The sequence below is a fragment of the Felis catus genome, chromosome C1, assembly GCF_018350175.1.
Source record: "Felis catus isolate Fca126 chromosome C1, F.catus_Fca126_mat1.0, whole genome shotgun sequence".
Classification (NCBI taxonomy): Eukaryota; Metazoa; Chordata; class Mammalia; order Carnivora; family Felidae; genus Felis; species Felis catus.
The window spans coordinates 147366369-147382665 of NC_058375.1; the positions used below are offsets into that span (position 1 = coordinate 147366369).

At 38.2% G+C, this 16297-nt stretch overlaps 1 long non-coding RNA gene across 2 annotated transcripts in view; it reads left to right on the top strand.

The window, feature by feature from the left end:
- LOC123379156 overlaps window positions 1-16297 on the top strand; it is a 107418-nt gene that overhangs the window by 53946 nt on the left and 37175 nt on the right. The window lies entirely within an intron of this gene.

Here is a 16297-nt window from a genome sequence, read left to right on the forward strand (position 1 = left end):
TTCATTTATGTTGCTTAAATCTCTTTTGATCATATCTTTAGCTGTCACTTCTTCCTGGAATTTCTTTTGAGGAGGATTCTTCTGTTTCATCATTTTGGCTAGTTTTCTGTCCCTTATGAGTTTTAAAACTTGTATTGTGCTCTGTACCTGGGAATGCTGATATTTTAAAGGCAGTCATACACTGTCCAGGGCCTCACCCTTCAGAAGATGTTTTTTGGACTGTGTTTCTTACTCTGTTGTGACTTTGGTTTTTTTATATCCCTACTGTTAGTGATGTTTTGGACCCTCTTCCAGGTGTGCTTTGATTTTTTCCTTGAAGTAGCCCTGTAAAGGAAAACAGAAAACAAAACACATAAATACACAAAAACTAAAAACAATACAAAAGAAAACACCAGCTACAAATAAAGAACAGGGTGGAGGCAGTGCTGATGGAAGAGCACATACCAAGAGAGAAATGATAGTTGGGGGAGAGGGGCAGGAATATACATTGACCAGGCAGAGAAACTGACTTAATCCAGAGAGAAAGGAAAATAAGGAAGCAGGGGAAAAAGAAATGAAGATAAAGTTACCCAGACAGAGAAACTATATGGCTTGATTATTCCATAGAGAAAAGAATGTAAAGAAGGAGATGTATAACATATATCAAGAGAATGGATTAAATAGGTCTGTTTAAACAAACCAATAACCAGAGTAACCAGCCTAGTGGAGAGAAGAGGTAAGTGGGAGAAATGGAGGGGGAGAATATATATCAAGAATTGTCCTAGAATTACTCCAAGCAATGCACAAGCACTGGTCTGGAGGAGGGATCCATCTAGTTTATAGCATCTATCTGGCTCCAGTAGATAACACAGTTACCAGACATGGAGGGGCGTGGTTTGGTGCAGGCTGGTCCCGTCTCCACTGTGGGCCCTGTGGACCGGTCCCTGAAGTCCCACCTTGGTGGTGGTGGGGAGAAAAATGGCGACCACCCCAGTCTCTTCTCCACAACCTGGTGTCCCAAATCACTCCTTTGGAGCCGTCCTCACTGTGCCGTGGGTGCAAAGGAGGCTGTCTTGCTCTGCCGACTCCTTTGTCCTAGGCACTTGGCTGGGGATTTAAACTCACACTCTATGTGCCTTGGTACTGAGGAAGCATCTCCCAATATGAGGTTCTTAATGGTTTTTTCCTGTGCCACATCCTTTCAGGGGAGGGGACCAGTTTCTCCTGTTGCTGACTGCACCCCTGATCTACCACTGAACCCAGGGGAGGCTCCCCTCCTCACCACGTATGTGAACAGGGCAGTGGGCCCCAGTCTGAAGAGATCTGCATTTAGAGATCCTCTAACCTGCAGTTAGAGATGGGATCTTTCTCCGTCCCAGTCTGAGGTTTATTTTCTCTTGTCCAGATACAGTCCTACACTTCCACAGTGGCTCTTTCTCTTCCCTTTGTTTTTCAGCAGAAGGGGATCACTCCCCTCCATGCCTTTGTGGCTCATTCTATCTCCCCCAGTTCACAATTATCCACCTATGGTCTCTCAAGTTGTCCCGGTTTCTCCCTGGTAGACATAGTCGCTTTGCCTCCCACATTCTTGGGGTTCAAAGTCCTTTGACTTCAGCTCTTCTTTGTTTAGGAGAGGCAGAAAGTATGGATCCCACTACTTGTCTGCCATGTTGGCCCCCTGAGCCATTATTCTGTTTCATTGAACCACTTAGTTTTAAAATTCTCCCCTAGTGGACCAGAATTTTTTTATCTTGGCTTCATCCTTTTGTAATTTTATCTTCTATTTCACTTATTCTCCCCTCTGCCTCTCCAATCCTTGCTGTGAGTGCCTCTAGTCTATTTTGCACCTCATTTACAGCATTTTTTAATTCATCATGGCTATTTTTCAGTTCCTTGATCTCTGCAGCAATAGTTTCTCTGCTGTCTTCTATGCTTTTCTCAAGCCCAGCGATTAATTTATGACTATCATTGTAAGTTCTTGTTCAGTTACATTGTTTGTATCTGTTTTGATTAATTATTTAGCTTTCATTTATTCCTGGAACTTCTTTTGAGGAGAAATCTTCCGTTTGATCATCTTGGCTAGTTTTCTGTCCGTTATGTGGTTTAAAGCTTGTTATGTGTCCTGCACCTGCAAGCACTGCTATATCAAAGAGGGGTCATACACTGTCCAGGGCCTGGCCCTTTGGGAGGTATTTTTTGGAGTGTGTTACTTCTGCTGTTGTGACTCTGGTTGCTTTATCTCCCTACTCATAGGGATGTTTTGGACCCTCCACCAGATGTGCTTTGATTTGTTTGATGAAGTAGCCCTGGAAAGGAAAACAAACAAAAAAAACAAAAAACAGCTACATCAAAACAACGGGGTGGTGGTGATGGTGGTGTTGAATGAAGAGGCCTTACCCCATACAAAGAGAGACATGACAGGGGTGGGGGAAAAGAAAAAGAAACTTTACCAGGCAGAGAGGCTCTATACCTGTTCTATATATCCTTTATTTCCCCCTCCTTGGATTAAGCTGTAAAGAGAATAGATTAAATATGTCTGCTTAAACAAACCAACAATCAGAATAACCAGGCTAGAGAGGGAAGAAATGAGAAAATGAAGAGGAAATATAATACATATATATGTGTGTGTGTATAAAAGAATATAAATATAGTTAAAAGAATATAAATATACTTAAAAGAATATAAATATACTTAAAAGAATCGCCCAGGAATTAAATCAGGAAGTGCATATCTTCTGGGTGCCTTGGAACCAGAGGCAGCGCTGGTCTAGAAGAGGGGCTGTCTGGTTGGTCAGCATCAATCCCACTCCTGTAGATACAGTTATCAGGCAGGGAGGGCTGTGGTTTGGTGTAGGAGGGTCCCACCTCCACTGTGGGGGCCAGCCACTGACTGTTCCCTGAAGCCCCACCTTGTAGGTGATGGGGAGAAGCAGAGCAGCACCCCAGTCTCCCCTCCATGGACAGGGTGTCCCAAACCACTTAGTTCAAGCCATCGTCATGGTGCTACAAGCACAAAATGAGGTGGTTTGTCCTGCTCTGCCGACTCCCGTGCCTCCCTGGCACTTGGCTGGGACTTAAACCCCAATGTCTTAAAGGGTCCCACTCCATGTGCCCCAGTTTTGGGGCACCACTGATATATGGTCTCTGGCTGGTGGGCACAGGCAGTCTTTATCCTTTGAATGGTTAGATACCTTCTTCCCACAGCACTCCAGGGAGAGGATTGCTTTCTCCCACTGCCTCTGAACTAAGTACCAAGACCTGGGCTGGCTGGGCTGGCTCCCCTCCACCCCAGGCATGCAAACAGGGCTTCCAGCCCCAGATTGGAGAAAAGCCCCATAGTTAGAGACTGGATCTTTCTGTCTCTGTCCATGGTTTTTCTCTTGTCCACATACAGTCAGTCCTACACTTCCTCAGCCTCTGCGCTTCTTCAGCGTCCTTCTCTTCCCTTTGTCTCTCTGCAGAAGGGGATCCCTTCCATCCATGCCTATGGGCCCCACTTTATTTCTGCTAGCTTGCAATCACACACCTATGGCCTGCCAGGTTGTCCCTGTGGGTCCCTGGAGAGGTCTTTGTCATCCTGAAGTCTGGACTCTTAGAATTCAATGTCCTTTGGCCTCAACACTGCTGTGGTTTGAGGGACAAGGGAACTTTGGGTCCCCCTACTTCTCCATGTTGGATGTCCTCACTCTTATCCTGTTCTTAATGTAGCTGATGCAGAACTCCTACCATTAGGTAAAAGCATGATTATCAAATATTTTGGCTAACTTAAGAGACTTAAATATGGATTCACACATAATTTTAATAATGAACTGTAATAAAACAATTATAAAAATTAACATAGGGGTGCCTGGGTGGTTCAATCAGTTAAGCTTCCAACTCTTGATTTCGGCTCAGGTCATGATCTTTCAGTTCATGAAATCGAGCCCTACGTCAGTCAGGCTTTGTGCTGACAGTGCAGAGCCTGCTTGGGATTCTCTCTCTCCTGCTTTCTCTGTCCCTCCCCAGGTCATTCATGCTCGCTCTCTCAAACATTATGAAAAATACTAATACTGTTGAAATAATAAACTTTTAGTTGGCTTTCCAGTGTCTTACTCTTAAATATGAATAGACAACCAAGTATCTTCTGACAGTTAAGGGATTTGTCTCATGGGAAACACAAACTTGAATAAGAATCAAGAAGAAACAAATGAAGGTGTTAAAGAACACTTATAACACTCTCAGAAGGGTAGAATTTTACTTAAGAAGAGTCTTTAAAAAGGTGCTTTTGCAACTTTTGGAAATTGTGAACAAGTGAAATATGAAACCTACCTTATGGAATCTATAATAAAAACATTGAGAAAGGACAAACAACAACTATTAAAAGGTAAAACTGAAGAAATATCAGTAGCTAATACTTACTGACAGTTTATTATGTACCAGGCACTGTTCTAAGTCTTTTATAGGTATTAATCCTAGCAAACCTGTGAGATGGGTACTACTAGCTCCATTTATAGAGGAAGAAACTAAATTTCCCAAAAATAAAGTGACGTCACAATTACACACTACCAGGTGTAGGAGTTTTCATACCTTCATGCTAAGGCAAGTACAACAATCTGGATAGTAAGTTTTTTAAATGAGAAGATTAGCTAAGAAGGTCCAACATCCAAATAGGAGCTTCAGATAGAAATGTGGGGACAAAGATAAGATTCTAAAAATTCTGAGAAACAAGACTGATTATCACAAACATTGGTAATCAGAATACATGAGACTTTCAACATCAACAGAAAAGGCTAGGTCATGTCATAATACCCTCAAAATTTTTAGAAAGATTTATAACATTAAATTCTATACCCAGGCAAACTCTTAATTAGGGGATACAGTAGAATAAAGATGCTTTCAGACCTGAAAGCACTCAAAACATTTACTAAACACACTATCAAAAATGTATTGAAAGCAATGCACTTCAACAGAACAAAGGAGTAAGTGCTAAAGATACTAAGAATCAAGATTCCTACACACCAGTGAGCCAGAGGAAATTCATAAGATAATTGTGATGGAATATCTCAGCACAGCTATAGCAGGTTTAGACAGCAACCAGCTCAGGTTGGCACAGAGGGACAGAGGACTCCAGAAGGGATATCCTTGGGGGAAAATATTGATTATCTTATATGAATGAACAGAGAGGACATTAACACACTGGCAGCATGCTTGGTCAATAATTCTAGTGAGTGGGAAACTAAGCAAATGCAAAAAGAAAATCACCTCAAAGATACCAAAACTTATAGGAAATACAATCGTTGGTGAATAATATTTACTTGATGACAAAATAAACGGTGGACATTGACTCAAAATTACATGCTGTAAAAATCTGAGGAAAGGATTTTTGTCTGTTTTGTTCATCACTGCCTTTTTTCTTATCAGTCGGGGGTAGAATGGGGATGTGGAAAAATCTGGTAAGAGATAAATGTCATCTTCCATGAAACTTGATAATCTATACAACTTAAAGCATAATTCTATTTAGAAAAACAAAGGCAAAGGGCGCCTAGGTGGCTCCGTTGGTTGAGTGTCCTACTTCGGTTCAGGTCATGATCTCCTGGTCCGTGAGTTCTAGCCCCACATAGGGCTCTGCACGGTTAGTGCAGAGCCTGCTTGCGATACTCTCTCCCTCTCTCTCTCTGCCCCTCTCCCTCTCACACCTGCATTCTCATTCTCTCTCTCTCTTTCAAAATAAACTTGGGGTGCCTCGGTGGCTCATTCGGTTAAGTGTCTGACTTTGATTCAGGTCTGATCTCATGGTTCATGGGTTTGAGCCCCACATCAGGATCTGTACTGACAGCTCAGAACCTGGAGCCTGCTTCAGATTCTGTGTCTCCCTTTCTCTCTGCCCCTTCCCTGCTCACAGTGTCTGTCTGTCTCTCTCAAAAAGTAAAATATTCTTAAAAATTAAAAGAAAGAAAAAGGCAGAAGCCAGAATAGACAGTTTTAGAAGTAATGATTGCTTTTGTGGAATGAGGAAATGGATGTGGAAAATCACAAATGATAGCTACTATTGCAGTTGTAGTGAGACTGCATCATTGCAGAAGTTTAAGTTGTAATGCAAATTGATTTAAATTATGTATATTGAACAATGTTTACCACATAAGTTAACCTACATCATCTCAAATTGATGCAAAAGACAGCAAAAGGGGAAAAAAGGACCTGGTGACGAGCACTCCTAGCATTTAGTCTCTTAACCACTTTTATATATACCATGCAGAAGTGTTATCATGATCTTTGTTATGTTCCCAGTACTTATAACTGAAAGTTTGTACCTTTTAACCACCTTCATCTACTTCTCCCTCCCCAAAACCTAGCCTGTGGTAATCACAAATCTTAGATTTTTGAGTTCGCTTTGTACATGTGTAAGATCGCACATATATGTGATAGAATACTTTGGTTTTCTCCGTCTACGTGTTTTACCAAGCATAATGCCATTAAGGTCCATCTAGGTTGTCACAAGTGGAACAATTTCCTTTTAGTGACTTCATAATATTCCATTGTGAGTATATGTATGTATGTGGACATCTATACATATGTATGTAGAAGTATACATAGATATAAATGTACGTATAGTAACTTGATCCATTCATCTTTTACGGGTTTCAACTGTAGGTGGCTTCTATCCCTTAGCTATTTTAAATAACATTGCTATGAAAATGCCAGTGCAGCTGGCTCTTCGACACAATGTTTATATTTAGATACATTTGCAGAAGTGGAATTGATAAACTATATGGTAGTTCTATTTTTAATTTGGGGGAAAACTCAATATTGGTTTTAAACTAGCTGTACAACTTTACGTTTCCACCACCAGTGCAGAAAGAATCCCTTTTTTTCCACAGCCGCAGTTTGTTATCTCTTCTCTAATACCAGAGATTATAACAGGTATAAGGTTATATTTCATTGTGGTTTTTATTTGCATACCCCTAGTGATTAGTAATGTTGAGCATCATTTCATGTACCTATTTGCCAGTCATATATCTCCTTTATAAGAGTATATGTTTAGGTCCTAAGCACAATCTTAAAATTGTGTAAATATATATATATATATATATATATATATATATGTATATATATGTATATATATATATACATATATATACATATATATACACACACATATATATATCATATATAAACATACGTATATATAAATACACACCTATATACTCATACGTGCTTATATGAGTATACACATACTACATATATATACCTACACTAGTATACATTATATATACTTATGTATATGTATATTAAAGCGTATATAAATAGTTTTAGATATGGTACATAGTGATTTGAAACTACAAGTTATAGTTACCTAAAGTACAGCTACCATCTAGCATGACAAACATTATTTAAATACCATTGACTATATTACCTATGTTGTACTTTTGATCCCCATGACATATTCCATAAATGAAAGCCTCTATTTCTCACTCTGTCACTCATGCCCATTCCCTAAACCCTCGATGTTGGCAAATACCAACTTGTTCTCTGTATTTATGGATCTGTTCAGCTTTTTATTTCTTAGTTTATTCATTTGATGGTGAAATTCTACATATAAATGAAATCCTATGATATTGGACTTTTTCCTTCTAACATTTTCACTTCACATAATATCCGTCTATCCATTTTCTTGAAAATGCCAATATTTCATTTTTTTATGGCTGAGAAATAATCCATTTGTGTATCACATATTCCAATCTTTCTATCTGTTTATGTACACTCGGTTTCCTTCCATACTTTGGCTCTTATAAGTACTGCAATAAGCATGAGATGGCATTTATATATTTTTTGGAATTAGTGTATTTGAAATTTTGGGGGGTATTACCCAGTAGTGGAATTACTGGATCATACGGTATTACTGTTTTTAATTTTTTGAAGAACCTCCATATTGTTTTCCACTGTGGTTGTACCAATTTACATTCCCACCAACAGTGCAGGGCAGTTCCCTTTTTCTCCACATCCTTGCCAAGACTTGCTATTTGTCTTTTTGATGCTAGCCATTCTGACAGGGGTGAGGTGACATCTCATTGTGGTTTTGATTTTCATTTCCCTGATGATTAGTGAGCATCTTTTCATGTGTCTGATAGCCATCTGTATGTCTTCTTTGGAAAAATATTCAGGTCCTCTGACCATTTTTTAATCAGATTGTTCTTTTAGCATTGAATTGTACAAGTTCTTTATGTGTTTTAGATACTAACCCTTTATCAGATATTTCATTTTCAAATATCTTCTCCCATTCACTGGGTTGGTGTTGTGTGTGGTCGATAGCTTCCTTTATCATGCAAAAGTTCTTCGCTTTGATGTAGGCTCAAGAGTTTATTTTTGCTTCTGATTCTCTTGCCTGAGGGGGCATATCCATAAATATGCTTCTAAGGATGATGGTCCAGAGATTACTGCCTCTATTTCTTTTAGAGGTTTTTGGTTTCAGGTGTCGCATTAACATCATCGATCCACCTTGAGTTTCTTTTTGGGTATGGTATAAAAAAGGGGTTCAGTTTTGTTTCTTTTGCATGTAGCTGACCAGTTTTCTGAGCATCATTTATTGGAGGGAATAGGCTTTTTGTCATTGTATATTCTTGCCTCTTTGTCCCAGATTAATTGAGCATGTAGGAGTAGGTTAATTTCTGGGCTCTTTATTCTGTTCCACTATCTATGTCTATTTTTGTGCCAATAGCATATTGATTACTACAGCTATGTAGTATATCATGAAATTTGGGATTGTGATACCTCCAGATTTGTTCTTTTTAAGATTATTTTGGCTATTTGGGATCTTTTGTGATTCTGTACGAATTTGGGGATGATCTATCCACTTCTGTGAAAAATGGTACTGGTTTTAACAGGGATTGCATTGACTCTGTAGATTGCTTTAGGTAGTACAGACAAATATTTAATTCTTCCAATCCATGAACATGGAATACATTTCCATTTGCTTTTGGTTATCTTCTACCTCTTTCTTTTTTTAAAAAAAATTCTAATGTTTATTTAGTTATTGGGAGGGAGAGAGACAGAGACAGAGCATGAGTTGGGGAGGGCCAGAGAGAGAGAGGGAGACACAGAATCTGAAGCAGGCTCCGGGCTCCAAGCTGTCAGCATGGAGCCTGATGCAGAGCTCGAACTCACAAACCATGAGATCATGACCTGAGCCAAACTTGGACTCTCAACCCACTGAGCCACCCAGTTGCCCCCAACATCTTTCATCGATGTCTTCTAGTTTTCAGAGCATACGTCTTTCACTTCCTTGTTAAGTTCATGCTTAGATATTTTATTATTTTTGGTACTATTGTAAATGAAGTTGTTGGTTTTTTCTCTTTTTTTGAGAGAGAGAACACGCACAAGCAGTGGAAAGGCAGAGAGGGAGAGAGAATCCCAAGAAGGCTCTGCACTGTCATGTGCAAAGCCCAACACAGGACTCAAACTCACAAACTGTGAGATCATGACCTGAGCCAAAATCAAGTCAGACACTTGATGGAATGAACCACCTAGATGCCCCAGTAAATGGAGTTGTTTTCTTAACTTCTCTTTCTGCTACTTCGTTATTCATGTATCAAAATGCAACTGGTTTCTGCATATTAATTTTGTACTCTGTGACTTTACTGAATTCATTTGTTGGCTCTAATCATTTTTTGTAGTGTCTTTAGGATTTCCTAGATAATCATGCTATCTGCAAATAGTGACAGTGGTGACAGTTAAATCCTTGTCTTCTTCCTGATCATAGAGAAATAGTTGTTAGTTTTTCATCAGTAAATATTATGGTAGCTGTGGGTTTTTAATATATGGCCTTCCTTATCTTCAGGTATGTTCCCTCTAAACCCACTTTGTTGAGAATTTTTATCCTGAATGATGTTGTACTTTGTTAAATGCTTTTTCTGCATCTATTGAAATGACCATATGTTGGTTTTTTTTCTTTCCCCTCGTTGATATGATATATCATGTTGATATGAAAATATCAAGCCACATTTATTCCCAGCCACATGCTGGGAATAAAGCCCACTTGATTACTGTGAATGATTTTTTTAATGTATTGTTGAATTAGGTTTGCTAATATTTTGTTGAGAAGTTTTTGCATCTATGTTCATCAGCAAATTGTCCTAGAGTTCTCTTTTTTGTGGTGTCCTTATCTGGTTTTATTATCTGGGTAATGCTATCTTCATAGAATGAATTTGGAAGTTTTTCTTCCTCTTCAGCTTTTTGGAGTAGTTTGAGAAGAATAGATATTAAGCCTTTAAATGATTGGTAGAATTCACCTGTGAGTCCATCTGGTCCTGGACTTTTTGTTGGGATTTTTTTTTTATTACTGATTCAATTTTATTGCTAATAATTGCTCTGTTCAGATTTTCTGTTTCTTCCTGATTTGGTTTTAGAAGATTGCATGTTTCCAGGAATATTGGTATTTTAATAGGGATTGTATAGATTCTGTAGATTGCTTTGGGTAGTATAGACAAATATTTAATTCTTCCAATCCGTGAGCATGGCATACCTTTATATTTGGTTTTGGTTATCTTCAACATCTCTCTCCCTCTCCCTCCCTCCCTGTCCCATTTTTACTTCCTTTTTCTTTTTTCCTTGATGAGTCTGGCTAAAGGTTTATCAATTTTGGTTATCATTTCAAAGAACCAGATCTTGGTTTCATCATTCTATTCTTTTGTATTTTTAGTCTCTATTTCATTTGTTTCTGCTCTAATCTTTATTATTTTCTTCCTTCTTCTGGCATGGGCTTTGCTTGTTCTTCTTTTTCTAGCTCCTTTAGGTATAAGGTTAGGTTGTATATTTGAGATTTTCTTATTTATTGAGGTATGCCTGTATTGCTCTAAACTTCCCTCTAATAACTGCTTTTGCTGCTTCCCAAAGATTGGGGGCCATTGTGTTTTCATTTTCACTTGTCTCCATATGTTTTTTTGTATTTCCTCTATAATTTCTTCATTGGCTCATCAGTTATTTGGTAGCATGTTGTTCAGCCTCCATGTACTTGTGTTCTTTCCAGATAGATTCTTGCAATTGATTTCTAGTTTCATACTATTGTGCTTGAACAAGATTCTTGATACGATTTCAGTCTTCTTAACTTTAATGAGACTTATTCTATGGCCTAACATGTGACCTATCCTGGAGAATGTTCTAGGTACACTTGAAAAAGAATGTGTACTCCGTTGTTCTGGGACAGAATGTTCTGCATATAGGTTAGGTTCATCTGGTCTAATGCACTATTCAAAGCCACTATTTCCATGCTGATTTTCTGCCTGGATGATCCATCCATCAATGTAAGTGGGGTGTTGAAGTCCCCTGACATTATTGTGTCATGGTCAGTTTCTTCCCTTAAGTCTGTTAATATTTGTTTTATGTATTTAGATGCTACAATGTTGGGTGCATAGATATTTACAATTATTACATCCTCTTGTTGGATTGATCCCTTTCTCATTATGTTCTATAGCACCCTTCTTTATCTCCTGCCACTATCTTTGTTTTAAAGTCTCTCTTTTCAGGGGTGCCTGGGTGGCGCAGTCGGATAAGCGTCCGACTTCAGCCAGGTCACGATCTCGCGGTCCGTTAGTTCGAGCCCCGGGTCGGGCTCTGGGCTGATGGCTCGGAGCCTGGAGCCTGTTTCCGATTCTGTGTCTCCCTCTCTCTCTGCCCCCTCCCCCGTTCATGCTCTGTCTCTCTCTGTCCCAAAAATAAATGAACGTTGAAAAAAAAATTTAAAGTCTCTCTTTTCTGATATAATAAGTATTGCTACCCCAGCTCATTTTCCACTTCTATTTGCATGGGATATCTTTTTCCACCCCTTCACTTTGTCTGTATATGTCTTTAGGTTGGAAGTGAGTCTCTTGTAGGCAGCATATAGATTGGACTTGCTTTTTCATCCATTTGGTCACCCTATGCCTTTTTATTGGAGCATACACACCATTTACATTTAAAGTGATCATTGATAGGTGTGTACTCCCTTGCCATTTTTTCCTTTGCTTTCTGGTTGTTTTTGTAGTTCTTCTCTATTCCTTTCTTCTTCTCTTGGTCTCTTTCCTTATGAATGATGACTTTCTTTAGTATTCTATTTGGCTTCCTTTTTATTTTGTATATGTCTATTACAGGTTTTTAGTTTGTGGTTACCATAAGGCTCATACACAACATCCTAAGTATACAGCAGTCTATATTAACTGGATGGTCACTTAAGTTCACATTCTAAAGGAACTTCATTTTTACTCTCCTCCACATTTTTCTGTGTATGTTGTCATATTTTACATCTTTATTTTTACATACAATTTTTTAAGTTTACATATGTCTACATATAAGTTTTCTGCCCTTTTCTCTTTCTCTTCTTTTTTTTGGGGGGATCCCTATAATGCAAATATTGTTATGGCTGTTGATGTTGCTGAGTTCTTTTAACTTTTATTTTTTAATTCTTTTTTCATTATGCTTCTCAGCTTAGTTGCTTTCCATTACCCTGTAGTCTAGGTCACTGCTTCTTTTTTTCTTCCTGAATCTTCTAATATGCTGGGTTTTTTTCTATACTCTATTATTTCATTTATTACATGTATCATCTCACCACTTGCTTTCCATATTTTTTCTTTTTTTAAGTTCTTACTGAGTTATCTATTCTTTTCTAAAGTATAATCTTTACGATCATTACTTTGAATTCTTTATCAATCATATTTATCTCTTTTTCATTCAGCTCTTTTGCTCTGATTTTTGTTCTTTGGAAATATTTCCTTGTTTCTTCATATGTCTAACTCTTTGCATTTGTTTTTAAGTATTTTGAAAGTCAGTTATATAGGAGAATGTTAATTTCCGTGATTTTTTTTTTTTTTTTTTTTTTTTTTTTTTTTTTTTTAGTTTAACTGCTGCTGTTGATTTCTGGTTTCATCGCATGTGGTTAGTGAAGATAACTGGTATGATTTTGACCTGTTTGTATTTGACTTGTTTTGTGGCCTAACATGTGACCTATCCTAGAATATGTTCCATATGTGCACCTAAGAAGAATGTGTATTTTGCTATTGTTGGATTGTACGGAAATGCTGTTGTTGGATATTATTAGATTTATGTTCTTTATAGGTCTGGTAAGTCTATTTGGTCTGTAGTGTTGATTAAATCTGCTATTTACTTGCTGATTCTCTGTTACATGCGTTTTTTAAATTATTATTTTGAGAGAGTGTGTGAACAGGGGAAGGGCAGAGAGAGGGAAAGAGAATCCCAAACAGGCCCCATGCTCAGTGCAGAGCCCAATGTGGGGCTCCATTCCAAGACTGTGAGATTATGACCTGAGCCAAAATCAAGGCTTGGATGCCCAACTGACTGAGCCACCCAGGCGCCTCCTCTGTTATATTCATCGTTGAGAGTAGGATTTAACATCTGCACTATTATTGTGTTGCTGTTTATTACTATTTTTTTTTCTTTTTTCAACTTTTTTTTTTTTATTTTTTTATTTTTGGGACAGAGAGAGACAGAGCATGAACGGGGGAGGGGCAGAGAGAGAGGGAGACACAGAATCGGAAACAGGCTCCAGGCTCTGAGCCATCAGCCCAGAGCCTGACGCGGGGCTCGAACTCAGGGACCGCGAGATCGTGACCTGGCTGAAGTCGGACGCTTAACCGACTGCGCCACCCAGGCGCCCCTGTTTATTACTATTTTTATCTTTGTTAGTTTTGCTATGGGTATTTGGGTGCTCTGATGTTGGGTATATAAATATTTAAAATAGAAATATTTTTGATGGATTGATCCCTTATTAAATTAATGACCTATTTTGTCTCCTTACCATATTCTAATTTTATTTTGTCTGATACAAGTATAGGTACCCCTGCCTTTTTTACCTTTAGCTTGAAATATTTTTTTCCTTCCTTTATTTTCAGTCTATTTGTGCTTTGAAAGCTAAAATAATCTCTGATAGGCAACCTCTTGTTAGATTTTTTAAAATTCATTAACTTCATGTCTTTTGCTTGGAGAAATTAATAAATGGTTAAAGCAATTATTGGTAGGTAAGGACTTAATACTGCCATTTTGATTATTGTTTTCTGGCTGTTTTGTACATCCATTGTTCCTTGTTTCTAATTTTGCTGTGTTTTTGTTTACGTATTTTTTCATATCATTACACTTGGAGTTCTTTATTCTTGTCTTTTGTATAATTTCTACAGGTTGTGTGTGTGTGTGTGTGTGTGTGTGTGTGTGTGTGTGTGTGTGGTTATGAGGCTTAAATAAAGTATCTTAAAATGATAACATTCTATTTTAAACTGGTAACAATTCAAATTCAATAGGATTCCAAAACTTTTCACTTTCACTTCTCCTCCTTCCTCACATTTTAGTTTATTGTTATAGTTTACATGTTTTATATTGTGCATCTAATAACAAATATTGTAATTATGGTCACCTTTACCACATTTGTTCTTTAACTTTAAAACTAAGAGTTGTATGTGAATTATATAACAAATTACCACATTATAAAATCTAACTTTGACTATATATTTACCATTACCAGTGAGTGCTATGCTATCTTATGTTTTTAATTATGTTAATTAGCATCCTTTTACCTTTATTCCCAGAATTTCCTTTAGCATTTCTTATAAGGCAAGTCTAGTGATGATGGACTTTCTCTGCTTTTGTTGATTCAGAAAACTATCCATTTCTGAAGGACAGCTTTGCTGGGTATATGATTCTCAGTTGACAGGATTCTGTCCCCCTTCCCCCCACTTCAACATTATGAATATGTCATCTTATTCTCTCATAGCCTGAAAATTTTCCATTAAGAAATCTGAGTGTTATGAGTGGTCCCTTTTATGTAACTTATTGCCTTTCTCTTGCTGCTTTCAAAATTCTTTCTTTGACTTTTTATAATTTAATTATAAGATGTCTCTGTGTAGCCATATTCAGGTTCAACCTATTTGGTATCCTTTGTGCCTCATATATCTAGATGTTCATTTCTCTTCTCAGGTTTGTCAAGTTTTTAGCCATTATTGCATTAAATATACTTTCCAATCACCTTCTCCCTTCTCTTTCTGGAATTTCCAAAATGTAGATATTGTTTCATTTTAGTCCTTTGGACCTTCTTTACTGTTTTTTGGTTGGTTGATTTAGGGTTTTGTTTGTTTTTTCTCCTGTATACAATTTCAAATGCCTTGTATCCTGGGCTACTGATTCGTTCTTCAGGTCTGCTTAGTCTGCTTCTGAAGCTCTATTAAATTCTTCACTTCAGGCATTGTACTTTTCAGCTCTAAGATTTGTTTCTTTTTTAATTTTTCTAGTTCTTCATTGAACTTCTCATTTTGTTCATGCATGGTTTTCTTAAATTTGTTTAGCTGTCTGTGTGTTCTTACAGGTTACTAAATTTAAAATAATTCTGAATTCTTTACTCATATGCCTCTATTTCTTTTAGGTTCAGTTACTGGAACTTTATTAGTTTTTGTTAATGGTGTCATGTTTGCCTAATTTTTCAGGATCCTTAATTCCTTACATTGGTACCTGTGCATTTTAAAAAGTGGTCTCCTCTTCCACACCTTAGAGGTTCATTTTGGCAGAGATGGTTCCTGACCACTCAGCTCAGTTTGGGGTTTCTATATATGTCTGCTGGTAATTTCTTTGGGCAGTGGGATCTGCTATTATGTCCAATTTTTTGGATGAGGCCACTGCCCTTGCTCTAGGCTGAGGGTACAGAGTGCCACTGGCTATGAACATTTGGATGACCGCTGGCTTGGTTCAGTGCATAAGGAAGACTGTAGGATGGGCTCTGGGTTTTCCTGGGTTATCTGGTCAGGCTTACTAGGTAGGACTATCCTCTGTAGTAAGAGGGCTATAAATAAGCTTCTCTGTCCTGGCAGGGCAGCAGGATGCACCCAAGTGTCTTCACAGCTCATTGTTTGGGGACTTAAATTAGGCAAGACTGTGAATTAAATTCCCTGGCTGGACAAGGCCACTAATCTGCTGTACATATAGGGAAATCCACAGGCTGTGTTCTGTTGAAGTGTCACTGTAAGCGGGATCGTTGGATGGGCTATCAGCTTTCTGTGGCTTGTTTAGGTTCCCTGCTTGGGTAAGCTAAAAGCTGTATTCAGCAATGGCAGGTCTAGAAAAAAGTTTGCATACTTGGGCATAGTGGGATAACCAGCTTCAAGGCCATTAAGGCTCTTTATTTATGGTCTTGACTCAAGGCAACTCTCCCACCGACCTCCTGGCCAAACATGCCCCCTGTCATTGCTCATTAGACTATTTTCTCTGCCTCCATTCTCTCTGCTTGATAATATGGGCTATGCAACTTCCAGATATTCTAGCCAGCCTTTCTGGTCAAGCAGGACCAAAAGCTACATTCAGCAATGGACTGGAAT